Here is a 16,046-nt window from a genome sequence, read left to right on the forward strand (position 1 = left end):
GCTCCCTGTCAGTGCGGGTGCGGACTGAACTTAGTGTGGTCACATGAGATGTGGTAATCTCGCAAGACCAAACTAGGAGAACCACAGCTGCACTGACAGAGCAGCTAACAGCATTGTATTTGCTGTTAAGCTGCCTCGCTGCATAGTGATAGTCGCTGAGACCAGGGTTGGCCCCGTTGACTTAGGGAGATCCCGACCGCAGACATTAAAAAAAAAAAATAACGCTTGGCAATGATGTAAATCCAAGCAGTTCTCTGCACCAAGGACCCAGCGCCTCAGGATGCAGCCTGGTCAGTAAATTGGTTGATCAGGCTCTGGCCAGTATGCCCTGGCATCTAGAGCCCGCTGGCACCTGTAGTGCACCAGGAAAGAATCCTCTAAAAAACAAAGACACTGGGAGAAAGTATTTAATTAAGAAAAATACATCCTACAAACCCTCTTTTATCCATTTATTATTCACCTATATTCATTTTTTACTTCATTTGAAAAAAACAAACAAACACATCAGCTACTAGTACTTGCCCCTTGCAGAACTGCAATGCAAATTACAGGTCGTACAGCCTGTCCGCTTCTAATAAATATGGAGTGGCTTTGCTTTGATTAGAAAGAGCATGGAAAAGCTTCTCTGTATTAGTTAGAAGAAGTTACACCCAAATGGGGTATAACCTGAATGAATTCTATTGATACAAATGTGTCAACGGAATTCATCGATCAATGGATGTCCTGGGTGAAATATTTAACTAAATACATTAACTAAACACATTACTAGAAAAGTATAACAACTCTAATCCAGATATATTTACATGTAAGATACTGCCGTGTTGTACCATATCATTGTGTACTCTTGTATAATTAATTTTTACGTTGGCTTACGAAATTTACAATGAAGCTTACCAGAAGGGAGCTGAAGGGAAGTTACTGTTAGGATATATTGCAATATTACTTCTAACATGACCCTTTTGCCATTATACTTGTATTGACAAATTGATAAATATCAATTCTCACTAATATGATAAATATAATAACAACTGTTGTTTTTAACTAGAACATTGAGCCCTTCCATTCTTATTACACTTAAGTAGCAATGCTTTTGTGTGCAGTACTGTATATAATAACACTGATAAGTATAATATTCTAGACAAATATGTATTTATCAAATAAAAGCAACAGAAAAATATAAATAAAGCAAGCAAACAAAGTGCAAAAGCTTTGATACATGTCCAGTGCATTGCTGATGTGAGCTATCAGTTGAACTATTATACTTAGATAAAGCTATAAACCGTCACTGTGCCTCTCTCCTTGAAGCAATGCAGCATTGTTTAATTACTCACTAATGAGACTTTAATCTACTTCTAGCATTAAAACAATGCATCTGAAAAGCAATTGGAAGTGCCTTCCTAATGAGTCACTAATAAGGCTATAATTGAAGCATTTGTTAGAACAGATGCATAGGTTTCCATAAATTAGGTATCAGACTTTCTCTCCTTCCATATTATTATAGCATTGTAACTGACCAGTAAAAATGCATGGTAAATGTAATTGAGACCCACTTTTTACTACACTCGATGATGCTCTAACTAAGCCATCTCCTGAATCATAATTATTTACATTATGTACATATATAACATTATCCTATATATGTGTAGCCCATCAGAGACAGAGGTATTTTGAAGTTTTTTCCTGCAATTGAGTCTGCTTTGAATTTTGTCAAGCTAGTTCAGTTGTCTCTTCCTGAGTATATATTATTTTCAGCTATCTGTGTGCTAAGCCTTCTTCAAAGAGGAGGGCTAAAATATTCTAATGGTTCTTCACTGATTGGGGTAGCAACCAATGAGTTGATAATATTCTCTGCCAGAGTATATTTTATTGTGCAAATCAGTGGAAAATATAGGTTCCTCTATAGATATGGGATCTGAGCAGTGTGCCATGGATCTTTGGGTGGAACTTCTAAGAGAGGTTGTGAGGGAAATTAAGACCCAACACTGTATTCTGTGACAAAAGAAAAAAGTAAAGACAAAAATAATATATTTTCTGTATCATCCATATTTTATATCATAAATATATTATGATCTACACTGTTATGCACGTTTAGTCCCTATCCAATAACGATTGTCGAATCTCGATTTGTGTTTCCAACGCACAAATATTTATTCTCAAAAAGTAGCAGAATAATTCAAGCAAAATAATAATAAGTACAGCCGTTACTTATCGCAGGCGCTCTGGATTCAGTGAACAGTCATTCAGGTCTGAAGTCTGTGGTCAATATGACTGAACACTAGATAAAAAGCTCCTGCTTATATGCAAACAGAAATACAGTAAAAACAATGCAGATGGTGTGGCTTGCTTCTTTTGGTCCAGGCTTCAGAAAGGTCCAGGGAGTTGCAGATCATAGGCTAGTTCAAACTAAAGAATCCAAAGGTGGGGGTCATCTCTCCAGGGGATGCGCTCCTTTCTTCCCGCCAAGACTCCAGTTACAACTAGTCCATTAGCATTTTATAGTCAGCATCATATTAAAGGTTTATTCCCTAACATCAATAACTAGAGTATGCAATGTGTGATTTCTTAACCGAATGAACCGGACAGCTGCTGATGTAAAGGGGATTAATATGATACCAGACATGACACTTCCTTTAACCTGTACCATATGTATTACTAATATGCATTTAACTTATAATATTACACATAAACACTACTATATTTCGACATAAATAACTACGTGTTGCAACTACGATTAATGAGTACTATTTACAAATGTGTGTGTTTGTGCGAATGTATACAAGAGTGTAAAAACTGTTATTGCCACGTGTTGCAGCTGGAAACGCCCTTCCACGCCGTAGCGTGCTCTACGCATATTTTCAGACAAAGACAACCAAGTTTGCTCGATATTAATTGAAATGACTTTATCCAATTTGCTGACTTCGACAACACCATGGATAGCTTAATGTTTTTCTGATATTAGAAGGTCATAAATTAATTTTCTTAATGTTTTATTGTATCAAACATGCTATAGGTGCACACTTATACTTGAGCTCCACCGACAGCTTTAATGGCTAGCGAGAGCCTGTTGGTCTTCCTCTTAAGTATAGTATTCATATTCTCAGAGCTAGCGTGGATCCTATTGACGCTACCAATCTCCTAACGGATAACTTCACCTTTAATACATTTGATCCAACCAAATAATTTGTACCATAAAGAAAAAAATAAAAATAAAACATAGATACTTAGAATGTATTGTGGCAAGAGCCCGCTACTGCTGAAGCACACGTGAACAACTTATTTTTATGCAGCTTTATTGTCAGGATGGTTAAAATGTTTTGACACCGTATGAATTTCACAGCAATTCTTGGAGACCCTAAACGCTAGCTAGACATAGACCAGCTCTCTTAAGGCCAGCCAGCTTCCCCAGCGTTGGTCTTCCTGAACAAATGATACAGACAAGCTTTTATACCTGATACTCCTCCCCCAGCCTTAGCTTGATGGGCAGGTGACACACCAACCTTCTCTTTAAGAGGAAACGCCCATCACTGGCTCTGTTTGCACTAACAGACACACCCTGTCTGTTTGCTGAGAGGAAGGAGCTTTCCAAAACATGTGAGTTAACCAAACTTTAAACTACACATAAGTTTTTACCTGGTTTAACCTGAATCTAGGTGCATAACTGCGCCAATGTTTTATTCTGCTTGTATGCTTTCTCTGCATCTTGTCAAATAAATGCCTCCCTTTGTTACATATCCCTCCCCCTAGCGTCTCCAAGTAGGGGGACACGCACTTCGCGAGGAGCGCATATTTTCGTGACAATGCATCTGCATTCTTGTGCAGAATCCCAGGTCTATGTTCTACTGAGAACTTGAAAGGTTGCAGTGCCAAGAACCAGCGGGTTACCTTGGCATTTACCTCCCGGTTGTTCTGCATTTACCTCAATAGTGCATGATCTGTTATTAAGTTGAACTCTCTGCCTAGGAGATAATAGCGCAGAGCTTCTGTAGCCCATTTTATGGCGAGACATTCTTTCTCCATAGTGGCATATTTTTGTTCCCTTGGAAGCAACTTACGACTTAGGTACAGGACAGGATTTTCTACTCCATTCTTCTCCTGTGACAACACTGAACCTAAGCCAACACCAGAAGCATCAGTTTGGAGGAAGAACCTCCGGGTAAAATCCGGTGCTTGTAGAACTGGGGAGGAACAGAGAGCTAACCGAAGATCAGACCAGGCGGTTTCTGCAGAGTCAGACCAGGTTAATATATCTGCACAACTTTATTTTGACATGTCCGTAAGTGGAGCAGCTCTATTGGCGAAGTGGCTTACAAACCGCCTGTAGTAACCTACTAAGCCTAAAAAGGTTCTTAACTGCGACTTTTTTCTGGTCTTGCCCAATTTTTGACTGCCTCCACTTTGTCTAGCTGGGGTTTTACACGCCCTCGACCAACAATGTACCCCAAATATTTGGCTTCTCTCATGGCTATGGTACATTTCTCTGGGTTAGCTGTTAACCCTGCTGACATTAATGAAGCTAAGACCGCCTCAACTTTGGCTAAATGTGATCCCCAGTCTGGGGTATAAATCACTATATCGTCCAAGTATGTGGCTGCATAAGCTGTGTGAGGTCGTAGCAATTTATTCATGGCCCTTTGGAAGGTGGCAGGTGCCCCATGCAACCCAAAGGGTAGGACTTTATATTGATAGAGACCATCAGGGGTGCAAAATGCAGTCTTTGGCTTGCCGTGGAAGTCAGGGGAACTTGCTAATAACCCTTTGTTAGATCAAGGGTTGTCAAATAGTTGCTACCAGCAAGATTTTCCACTTGTACATCCACACGTGGCATCGGATAGGCATCAAACTGTGACATACTGTTTAGGCGCCTAAAGTCATTGCAGAACCTAATTGTTCCATTGGGTTTCGGAACAAGCACAATGGGACTATTCCACTCACTAGTGGACTCTTCAATTACGTCTAACTGGAGCATCTTCTCGATCTCCTTTCTAACGTCCACCCATTTGGCTTCTGGAATACGATACGGCTTCTGCTTTCCAATGACTCCTGGCGGAGTGACAATGTCGTGTTTGATTAAGGTAGTGCGCCCAGGGAGGGAAGAGAAGACATCCCTGTTCCGGCGATTCATTTCTTCAGTCTGTTGTCTCTGATTAACAGACAATGCTGGCTCTATCGGCACTTCAGAATTTTCAATGGCAGTACTCACTACCTGAGGAGAGGTTTCCTCATCATGCCAAGGTTTAAGTAGGTTAACATGATATATTTCCTCCTCTCTTCTCCTACCTAACTGGCGGACTCTGTAATTGACAGGACCGACAACCTCTAGAACTTCATATGGCCCCTGCCAATGGGCGAAAAGTTTGCTTTCCTGGGTAGGAACCAGGACTAGGACCTTGTCCCCAGGCTTAAAAGATCGAACAACAGCACTTTTGTCATAACTTTTCTTCTGTCGGTCCTGAGCCTCTTTTACATGTTGCTGCACAATGGGTCCTATCTTTCCTAGCCTCTCATACATTTGGGACACAAATTGTACCAGATTTGGCTCCCTGGGACCTTGTTGCTCCCACCCTTCTTTTAACATATCCAAGATACCCCTGGGCTGTCTCCCAAACATTAACTCAAAGGGACTAATTCCTGTTGAAGCTTGAGGTACCTCACGGATGGCAAACATCAAATAGGGAATAAGAGTGTCCCAATCTTTTTTCTCTTGAGCCACTGCTTTCCTGAGCATGTGCTTTAATGTGCAGTTAAAGCATTCCACCAAGCCATCTGTTTGTGGATGGTACACGAAGGTATTAAGCGCAGTAACCCCTAGCAACTGGCATATGTCCTTCATCAGTTTGGACATGAATGGAGTACCCTGATCTGTGAGAATTTCTTTGGATATTCCCAAGCGTGTAAATATCAATACAAGTTCTTTAGTTATGGTACTGGACTTTATGTTTTGTAGGGGAATTGCCTCTGGATACCTGGTTGCATAGTCAAGCACCACTAGTATATATTGGTGCCCACGTGCAGATTTTTCCAGTGGCCCCACAAGGTCCATAGCTATCCGTTCAAAGGGAACTTGTACTATTGGTATTGGAATGAGAGGTGTCCTGTACATGGGTTTGGGACAGGTTCTCTGACAAATGGGACAGGACCGGCAATACTTTTTCACTAATATTTAGTTCAAGAAGAGATGGACAGAGCTATTATCCCACTGCTGCTAAACACACCCGGGGGAATCACACAACCTCCCCAATATATAACACAAATAAATCAAAAATAGGGATGTTACAGTGCTGTGGTAGTGATCACATAGGTAAAAATAACATTTCTTGCAACAATACAAGTGATTAAGATGCAGTGATCTATCGCCAGAACTTCAATAATCCGAGAAGGCAAATTCTCCTCAGGCTGCAGCCATTTCTTTAAAATTTTAGAAAGCTCAGCCACTTGCGCTCTGACCGGTTTTCCTTTATCATAGCGCCATTGGTGATAGCGCTGGGCTCGGCCAATATCTCAGACTTTAGGCACAAATAATCAGAGGCCCGGTCCTCATCTAGATCCATATAAGCTCACTGAGCTTCACCAGTCAGATATGGCGCCAGTCTCTCAGCCCAATCTTTAGAAGGCCATTTTGCCCTTTTTGCAAGTCTCTCAAAGGACACCAGGGGGTAAATGTATCAAGCTGAGAGTTTTCCGGCGGGTTTGAAAAGTGGAGATATTGCCTATAGCAACCAATCAGATTCTAGCTATTATTTTGTAGAATGCACTAAATAAATGAGAGCTAGAATCTGATTGGTTTTTCAAACCCACTGGAAAACTCTCAGCTTGATACATTTACCCCCAGATATGCTTCTATGTCATCACCTGGCGACATTTTCTGGAGAACCGGACCAGGTGGATCATTTCTGTCATGCCTCATCTGGCTTAACTCTTCCCTTAAGAGCCTTGTGTTTTCCACCTTTGCCTCGGCAACTCGTAGCATCTGAGCTTGCTGCTGTTGCTGGGCAGCGGCCACATTCACAAGGGTTCACAGTACTTCCTCCATGTTGACGTCTGCGCGGGTGGGGTAGCGGTAACTTGCTTCCCGGAGTATCGCACTCCTGACACCACTTGTGGCAAGAGCCCGCTACTGCTGAAGCACAAGCGAACAGCTTCTTCTTTTTATGCAGCTTTATTGTCAGGATGGTTAAAATGTTTTGACAACGTATGAATTTCACAGCAATTTTTGGAGACCCTAAACGCTAGCTAGACATAGACCAGCTCTCTCAAGACCAGCCAGCTTTCCCAGCGTTGGTCTTCCTGAACAAATGATACAGACAAGCTTTTATACCTGATACTCATCCCCCAGCCTTAGCTTGATGGGCAGGTGACACACCCACCTTCTCTTTAACAGGAAACACCCATCACTGGCTCTGTTTGCACTAACAGACACACCCTGTCTGTTTGCTGAGAGGAAGGAGCTTTCCAAAACATGTGAGTTAACCAAACTTTAAACTACACATAAGTTTTTACCTGGTTTAACCTAAATCTAGGTGCATAACTGTGCCAATGTTTTTCTCTGCTTGTATGCTTTCTCTGCATCTTGTCAGATAAATGCCTCCCTTTGTTACAGTATAGAAGATAGTGATCAACTTGCCTTAACATGACATTAACCCTGGGCCAGGGCAAAACCCTGCACTTCAGTTAAGCAGCATTTTGTGTGTTTGCACTTCCAACCCACTACCACTCCTTGAAATCATTTCAAATAGCATTCATTGCATTTGGATTTTCAACATGCAAAAGTTAACAAATGAGAGGCTTAAAGTCTAATGTATATCTGTAACCACTCCCTGGACGACCTTCATGCTCTAAGAAACCATTGAGCACACAGTTTAAAACTGAGACCCTGATTCCTGTGATACCTCTCACAGCTTAAGCCAGTTCAAAGTATTTGCATGTAGCAGTGCTGTACATAACCAATTTAAAACTAAATCACCATTTAAAAATATGGTGTTTAGTAAGAATAACAACTGTTTGTATTATACCATTTTACAATCACAATTTGATCCTTTGCCATATTTTTACTCGTACTGGGTAATTTAATTCCCACTACTTTCCTTCTTTCTTGTCTACTCTGTTGCCTCAGCTTTTAGAAAGGTGGAAGAAGAGTTTACAATGCCAAGCAACATTACCCTCTACATGAACCATGTAAGAACATAATGTGAATGTCTGCTCTAATTTCTGGGGTTTGCTATCCATGAATGTAAATTCAACTTTGGGAATTAAAGCTGAAAACGGTGCAACAAGATGGTTTTGTAAGATGCATGTTCTTTCGGTTTACTTATTATGAAAATTAGCATGTACTTTGAAATGTAAATAAGATACCAGATGGGGTTTATTGTAATTGGGAAATTATGCAAACAAGTACATTTAATAATTTAGAGGCTGCAATCCCAGTAGAGAATTCAGAAAGCACATTTCAAGATAAGGACCTAAATATAATAGATGGATACAAAAATACCCATAGCATTGTCATCATTCAATTATTATTTTGCATTTGAATATAAGGAGTCTCATTATGTATAAATATGGTCTTATGAAATCCGCAAGACTAAAAAATACAGTTTATTATTCAATTATATTTGTGATAGAAACCCAAACATTTGCTAAACTACTTTGTAAAGACTTCAAAAGTTGAAACATAAAAAAAAAGTGATTGTTGTGCAGCACATTAAAGCACAAACATGTAGAAATATGTAAACTAGTGCTAAAAAAATAAATATAAATTTGGATATCAAACTTTGGGTACAATATCATCAGTAGATTACTCATAATGTATTTATAAAATACAATGTAATGTTGTTGCCATGGCAAAAAAACCTTCATACTTGCAAAGGGCAAAGTAGTATCAACTAAAAAGGCAACAGTGGTTGGCAGTGCTGCCTTAAAATTTCAACCAGGGCCCTAACTGTGTGGAGTTTGTATGTTCTCCCTGTGTTTGCATGTTGTAAGTTAAGGCCACAAATTGTGCTCAACTGTAAATGAGCCCCAAAATGTAGATTGAATATGCTTGTTTCATACAATGGGATATTGAAATGGACATATTACCCAACTACATATCAGGACATGGTGGTTATTTTGCCAGATGACCAGTGTCCATCCACCAACATGGTCTATGGTGAACCAGCTAATGTACTAAAAAACAATCCCATTAACTATTATTTAAAATGTAAATATATCTATACCAGTTTTTCTCACGGTGCGAAAATCAGTAAAAGTAATTCATAAAGAGTACATAAATAATCTATTATTTATGTTTCATTTTATAACATATAACAGAGATTCAGTCACAATTGAATTAGCACACTAGCTTTGCACAAAATCAGCCATCCTTCCCCCACTGGGAAACATTTGCCTGCTTGTAAAAACCAGATAAACAAGTTTTGAATACAGTTGGTCAGTAATTAGCATATGAAAGCCTGTAGCAAGCTTCTAGAATCCGCCCACAAGAGGGGTTTACACTGGACAAGGAAAAAGTTCTCCCCCTCACTCCATGCTTGATTCCCGAACGGAGAGGAAGCTGCTGATAGGCTAACGAGACATGATATGATGCAGGTCATGGCTTACTTAGACCCTGACTAGTGTGAATTATGGAACTGGCGTGTGGTTAAAAGGTGAGTGAGTGGATAAATGAATGTTGTAACTAGAGAATGAATGTTGTAAGTGAAAGTTTAAATGAGAATGAAAGTGTGACATAAATGCATGCCTGGTTGGGATAAATTAAAAATATGTGTGTTGAATTCCTGTTGTGTTTGGGATCGATTGGTTAGGCTTTGGTCATGAAAGCATTTATGCTGTGTTATACATGGTTCTGTATTGATTAGGCTTTGGTCATGGAGACGTTTGTGCTATGTGTAAAATACCATGTGTTAAAATTGGCCAGTGGACATTGTGTGTTAACGGCTGAAGAGAGAGCTATTTGTGGTGGATTGGCTAAATACTGCTTGTAATGAGTAATGGGTCTGTACTGACTTCACATTGTTTAGTAAGTGAGGCCTTGTGGGCCTACAAAGCATGGCAAGTCAGCCATTTTGGATGGTGACTACATTGCATAGAAAGTGATGGATTAGGAAGTGATCAGATCGTTGAATGTAACATTTTGTATTGGTGTTATGCATAGTCCTGTGTGGTTTTGTGTTGGTTTCAGGAAGTGAGTTTGCTTTATGCATTTTAATGTACATGCATAGAAAGTGATGGATTAGGAAATGATCAGATCGTTAAATATAACATTTTGTATTGGTGTTATACATAGTCCTGTGTGGTTTTGTGTTGGTTTTTAGGAAGTGATCAGATTGTTAGATATGCATAGAAAGTGCAGGTTTCGTTGGCTATGTTGGTTTATGCATAGAAAGTGGAGTAGTTTGAACTGGTTAAAACCATGTGTTTGAAAATGGCCGCTGGACTTTGAGTCAGATGAATGGAGTGTGCATGCTGGTCTATATGGAGTCTCCCCTCCCCCTTCACTACACAATGCATACACACACACCTTTAGACAATAGTTAGTCAAAACACACACACAATTACATATATTTGTATATTGCAGGCAATAAGATATATATATGGCACAAAAACTATATTTTGTGTACAATATTGTTACGCTGTTCATTGTTCTATAATATAATACAACACACTTTAAATGAATCTATATCTTGTTGTGATTAGTCTTGAAACTTGTCGATATAATGGAATATAAGAATGATATTTCTTGGGTTAATTTAGAAATACCTTTTGCGAGGAGTTGGTTGACGGTAATAGTCATATATATAACGGTATTAAATGGTCATACATACATTTGCCAGTATATTAAGGAGATTGTAACCCAAAAGGGGGGAAAAACCCTGTTACAGTAATAAAGCCTCAAAAACATATAAAATCAAGTACATTGAGAGTTCCATGAAAGGTGCAAACATTTCCAAATCAACATTCGGTTTTTTAGCTTTCAATATTTTTTCTCCAGGATAGAGAGTAAAATCAAGGGGTTTACAATTGTTATTAAAAATAATTTAGGCAAACATACAATTACTGACATGAATTACTGTAAACTGATATAGGGACGAAAATTAAAGTGGTTCATTACTATCATCTGCACTCACCAGCAGCCAACTGCATCCATGATTTCATACTTTTGCACTACTAGCAATTTTACACAATGCAAATAAAATTACAGCTCTGTGACAAGTGTGGTCATTTAAACTGCTGAGAGAGACTCCATACACTTATTATGTTGGTTGTAAAATCCGGCTAAACCTCCATTTATTATTTGACAGTTTACTTTTTAAATTCTTAACTATGAACATGCAATTGACAGGAAATCTTTACCATGTGTAGAGCCTCTTTAGATACATCTAAGTGGGTAACAGGTGGGATTGACAGCAGAAAAGCCAGACATTTTATGGTGGGATCTGGAGGTCTAAAAGAGACCAGGTTATTTCCCTCTTGTTCAGTGCATGTGGGAGTTATGAGTTACCATGAGTTCAGTTCAAGTTCATGTCCAACGGACTGAGTCTCGATTGTAACTCTACTCAGTAGTGTGATGTTGCAAAATCGCATTTGACTGCAGTGGGGCAAAGAGAAATCAACCAGCTGATAGTTGAGTTTCTGAGTTCTGAGAGGGAGGGCTGTGAAATCCAGTGAATGCAGTGAGAAGTCAGAGAGATGCTGGATGCATGAGAGATTGCTGTAAGTCACCAGTATACAGTATAGTAAACCTGACATTATGGGAAATCGAGTAAGAAGTCCTAGAAACTTTTGATAGCAGTAAGTGAATCTAGTGTACTACAGAGATACCCAGGCATGACAGCTAGTGTACAGTTAGACCCCCTATTGAGTGAGAAGAGGGGAGACCTACAGAGATTGTTAGTGTGCCAAGGGAGAGAGAGTATCAGCTGTTACCTCTGATGTGAGCCACTGACATTATGTGTTAATTAACTAAGACGAAAGAGATGTAATAAAGATGTGCATTTATTTCATCATGGGAGATATTCTGGCGCTCAATCCTTCTAACATCTGTATTTGCGCTACTACTTCTGTGCCAGATCCACTAACTTGTTGCTAAACCTACATGACAGTGGCACCTTTTTACTTTTAACTCACCAGAGCCTGAGAGAGAAATGAGCTGGCCTGAGAGTGACTGATCCAGAGGTATGTGCCAGTTGGATGTATGTACATGACACTGCCAGTAAACAAGGAGCTACAAATAAATAACATTAAAGTACAACATAAAACTCCCATAGTTATTATTGTGTTTGGATTTCCTCTGGCTGAATCTGTTTTCTTCCACAGTCCACAGGCATACAGGTAGGTTAATCAGCTTCTGAATAAATTATCCCATTTGTGTACGTGTGGTACGGTGACTATAATCTCCAATGGGGCAGTGATTTAAATTCTTAAATACAATTCTTAGATTGTCCGGCACTATAAAATATTTTGTCACTAAATATATAAAATAGTAATAATTTTGCACAATTGTGTTAAATGCATTTCTAGATGTTCTGTATTACCTGGATTATTGGGTTACTGAAAATACTTTACTTCTTTAACACTACAGGGGATGTGACTATGCTCCATGGAGAATCTGCAGAAGTAAGCAAATGCTGTATTTTTTCATTAAACTGTTTAAATATCCTTAAAATTGCTACTTTGGCCAACAAACCAATTCACTATTAAATTATCATTACATGTCCTGGCAGAAATAATTTTGCTTTATTGAGTCACAGTTTCACATTACCATGAAAGTATAATTCTGTACTATGATAATCTAATTACAAGTTAATGCTATGATCAAAACAGCATTTTAGGCTTGCACATTTTAAGTGTGGAATTATCTAAGATAAAGAATTTTATGTACGCTAAGAAAACATAATTGTGAAAAAATAAAAGGGCACAAATGAGTAAACCACTGCAAATAGCTGCTATATTGGCTGTATATCGATTACAGTGAAAGAATAAGGCTTAGGATTCATATACATGGGCAGTGAAAAACAAAACTAGTTAAATTCTTGTAAAATCATGGCAAATTGTCCTCACTTTAACAGAGCGTTTAAGGTGCTTTTCCAATGCATGTAAAACACTTTCATTAAGGCTGGTTACCGGCAGTGTAACCTGAACACAAATAAAATTTTTGCAGTGCTTTATTTTCACTTTCTTCTTGTCAAGATGACAGTTTGTGATACAGCGCACAAAATTTATCTGGAGGTAACTCAGAAGCACTGCTATAGCATATGGAGCATATGCAGATAGCTATAAGTGATTGGATGATTTTTTTTTAAAACTAGACACCTCCCAAATAGCCTTGGTGCATTGGATATCAAGCACATTTACAGATACCATCTGTGTAGTTCAGTTTTACAACTTTTTGGTTGTTTTAATGGAAATTGTTGACAATTTGTATTATTTTGTTGCAGTTCATGTAGAAGCCTACAACAGTTCAGGCAACTGTAATTGTGACAACATGTATATATGTGTATACTGTTATAAGTTATATGCTAAATGCTGTACTTTAATTGTAAATGATGTGGGTGTTGACCGATCTTGGAGAGCATAAGTCATTTTAGTAGTGTACACACATAAAAGTAACGGGTGGCTAGTACTGATGTTACCTGGGCTTGATGGGGGTCCTGTGCTGGAAGGAGCCTGTGCAAGTTCTGGCAAATGTAGTTAAAGAGTGAGGTTAAAACTAGAGTCTGGCAATGAATGCTAATGACTAATACTACTTCCTGAAGTATGTTATTCATTATGAACATATGTATTCCCACACAAAATAAATTCATAAGGCCTCATTTTGATTTGAAAGCAATTATGCGACCTGAACAAAAATGTAGAGTATGGGCCACAAAATTACATCTTTATCTGTGTATTTTTAGTTGCACATATCTAATAATACATATAGCACAAAATTGTCACTCACCGGACCGTGAGTGCCTCTGCGCTGGTGCGTGGCTCACTAGCATTCCTGCCGGCACCTATCCTGAACCGCGGCCGTCCGCCATCCTGATGGTCTGCGCATGTGCAGCTCCCAAGAACTCTTGTGACTGTTGCTTTTAATCCAAATTGGTTGATCAGGCAACTCCCTATTTAAGGCACCTGTGTGCATTACCTCATTGCCTGATCTTGGAGTCTTATTCCATGTGAGTCTCTGAAGGTGTTCCCTGTGTTCTACTAGTGTCTTCAGTTTCCTGCTGATTCCTGATCTACTCATCGCTGGTTTCCATACCCGCTACTATCTCCTGTGTACTACTAGTGTCTTCAGTTCCTGTGGATTTCCTGTGCTACTCATCGCTGGTTTCCATACCTGCTACAGTCTTCTGTTTCCTGCCTGTGTCCTTAGCTGGACTCTGATTACCGGATCTACTCCCCTGTGGTTCCTACACTCGTCTCTGCCGTCCAGCGTCTCTGCAGTCCCTGCATCTCCCTGTGGACAGACTGTTCTACTGAATAGCGGTATGCCTATCTGTTATTGACTTTCTACGTTTACTCTACATAACCGCTAGGACAAGTTTCCACGCTCAGCAGCGGTATCCATACCCGCTATAGACTGTTATTGTTACGCTGCATACTTGTTTGGAATTAACCGTACTACTCAGTCGTTATATGCATAACTGTGATTGACTATCCATTATTGGCCTGCATATCTGTGCTGAGCAAGTCTCTACCAAGCAGCGCCACACATACCGTTATATAGACTTTATTGGATACGCTGCATACCTATTGGGATCAAGTTCATCTGTGCTCTCAGTGTCTGCATCCTATTATCTTTGTATGCTTCCACTCATCAACACTTGTACACATCCTCACCTATTAAGCAGTGGTACAACTTGCTATACGCAGACCACTGACTTCCCCGCTACCTACCTGCACCTGGACAAGTCTTCTCACCATAAGCAGTGGTACAACTTGCTATACGCAGACCACTGACTTCCCCGCTACCTACCTGCACCTGGACAAGTCTCTTCACCATAAGCAGTGGTACAACTTGCTGTACGCAGACCACTGACTTCCCTGCTACCTACCTGCACCTGGACAAGTCTCTTCACCATAAGCAGTGGTACAACTTGCTATACGCAGACCACTGACTTCCCCGCTACCTACCTGCACCTGGACAAGTCTCTTCACCATAAGCAGTGGTACAACTTGCTGTACGCAGACCACTGACTTCCCTGCTACCTACCTGCACCTGGACAAGTCTCTTCACCATAAGCAGTGGTACAACTTGCTGTACGCAGACCACTGACTTCCCTGCTACCTCCCTGCATCTACTCACGTCCATCCTGATCTCCGTGTTCAAATCTGCCTTTCCATTATATCAGCTAGTCGCTGATTCAGTGACCAAAGATTGCTGCAAGTCACTGATTTTCCTATTATTTATTGGCATTCTCTCTCTATCTGCTGTGATATCTGTTCCGCTAGTCACCCCGCTACCAGAGGACCGTTGTGAGAACTTCACTACTCTGGTAAGCCCAGTCATCTGGTGAATTCCTGGGCAAGACTCCTAGTGCCCGTTACAAAAATGTTGTGTAAGAATATGGCCTCGTACTAGATCCACCAGGCATAATTATCAACTTGATGATGATATCTGCAAGTAAAATAAATAGCTGTAGGTGTTATATCATACTCCAACCAGAGGTGCTGCTATAAACTGGATTTCTGCTGATCAGCAATGCAGCAGTTAATCAACCCAGCTGAAATACAAATTAGCTTATTTGTTTCCCAAGAGTAGCAGTATAGATAGAGAAGAGCAGAGGACCTTGGACTGAGCCTTGTGGTACTCAAAATGATAAAGTGGAGAGGAGGGGGATCCAGAGAAACTAACGCTGAAAGAGTGATTAGATCGGAAGAATGAGAACAACAATAGGACAGTGTCTGAAGACCTAGGGATTGTAGTGTTTGTATGAGAAGAGTGATCAACAGTGCCAACTGCAGCAGAGAGATCCAGGAGAATTAGAAGTGAGTAATGGCCTTCAGTTTTTGCTGTGACCAAATCAGCACAGTCTTTAGATATAGCAGTGATGAAATCATTGACAACC

This window comes from Mixophyes fleayi, chromosome 4 (assembly GCF_038048845.1).
Source record: "Mixophyes fleayi isolate aMixFle1 chromosome 4, aMixFle1.hap1, whole genome shotgun sequence".
NCBI lineage: Eukaryota > Metazoa > Chordata > Amphibia > Anura > Limnodynastidae > Mixophyes > Mixophyes fleayi.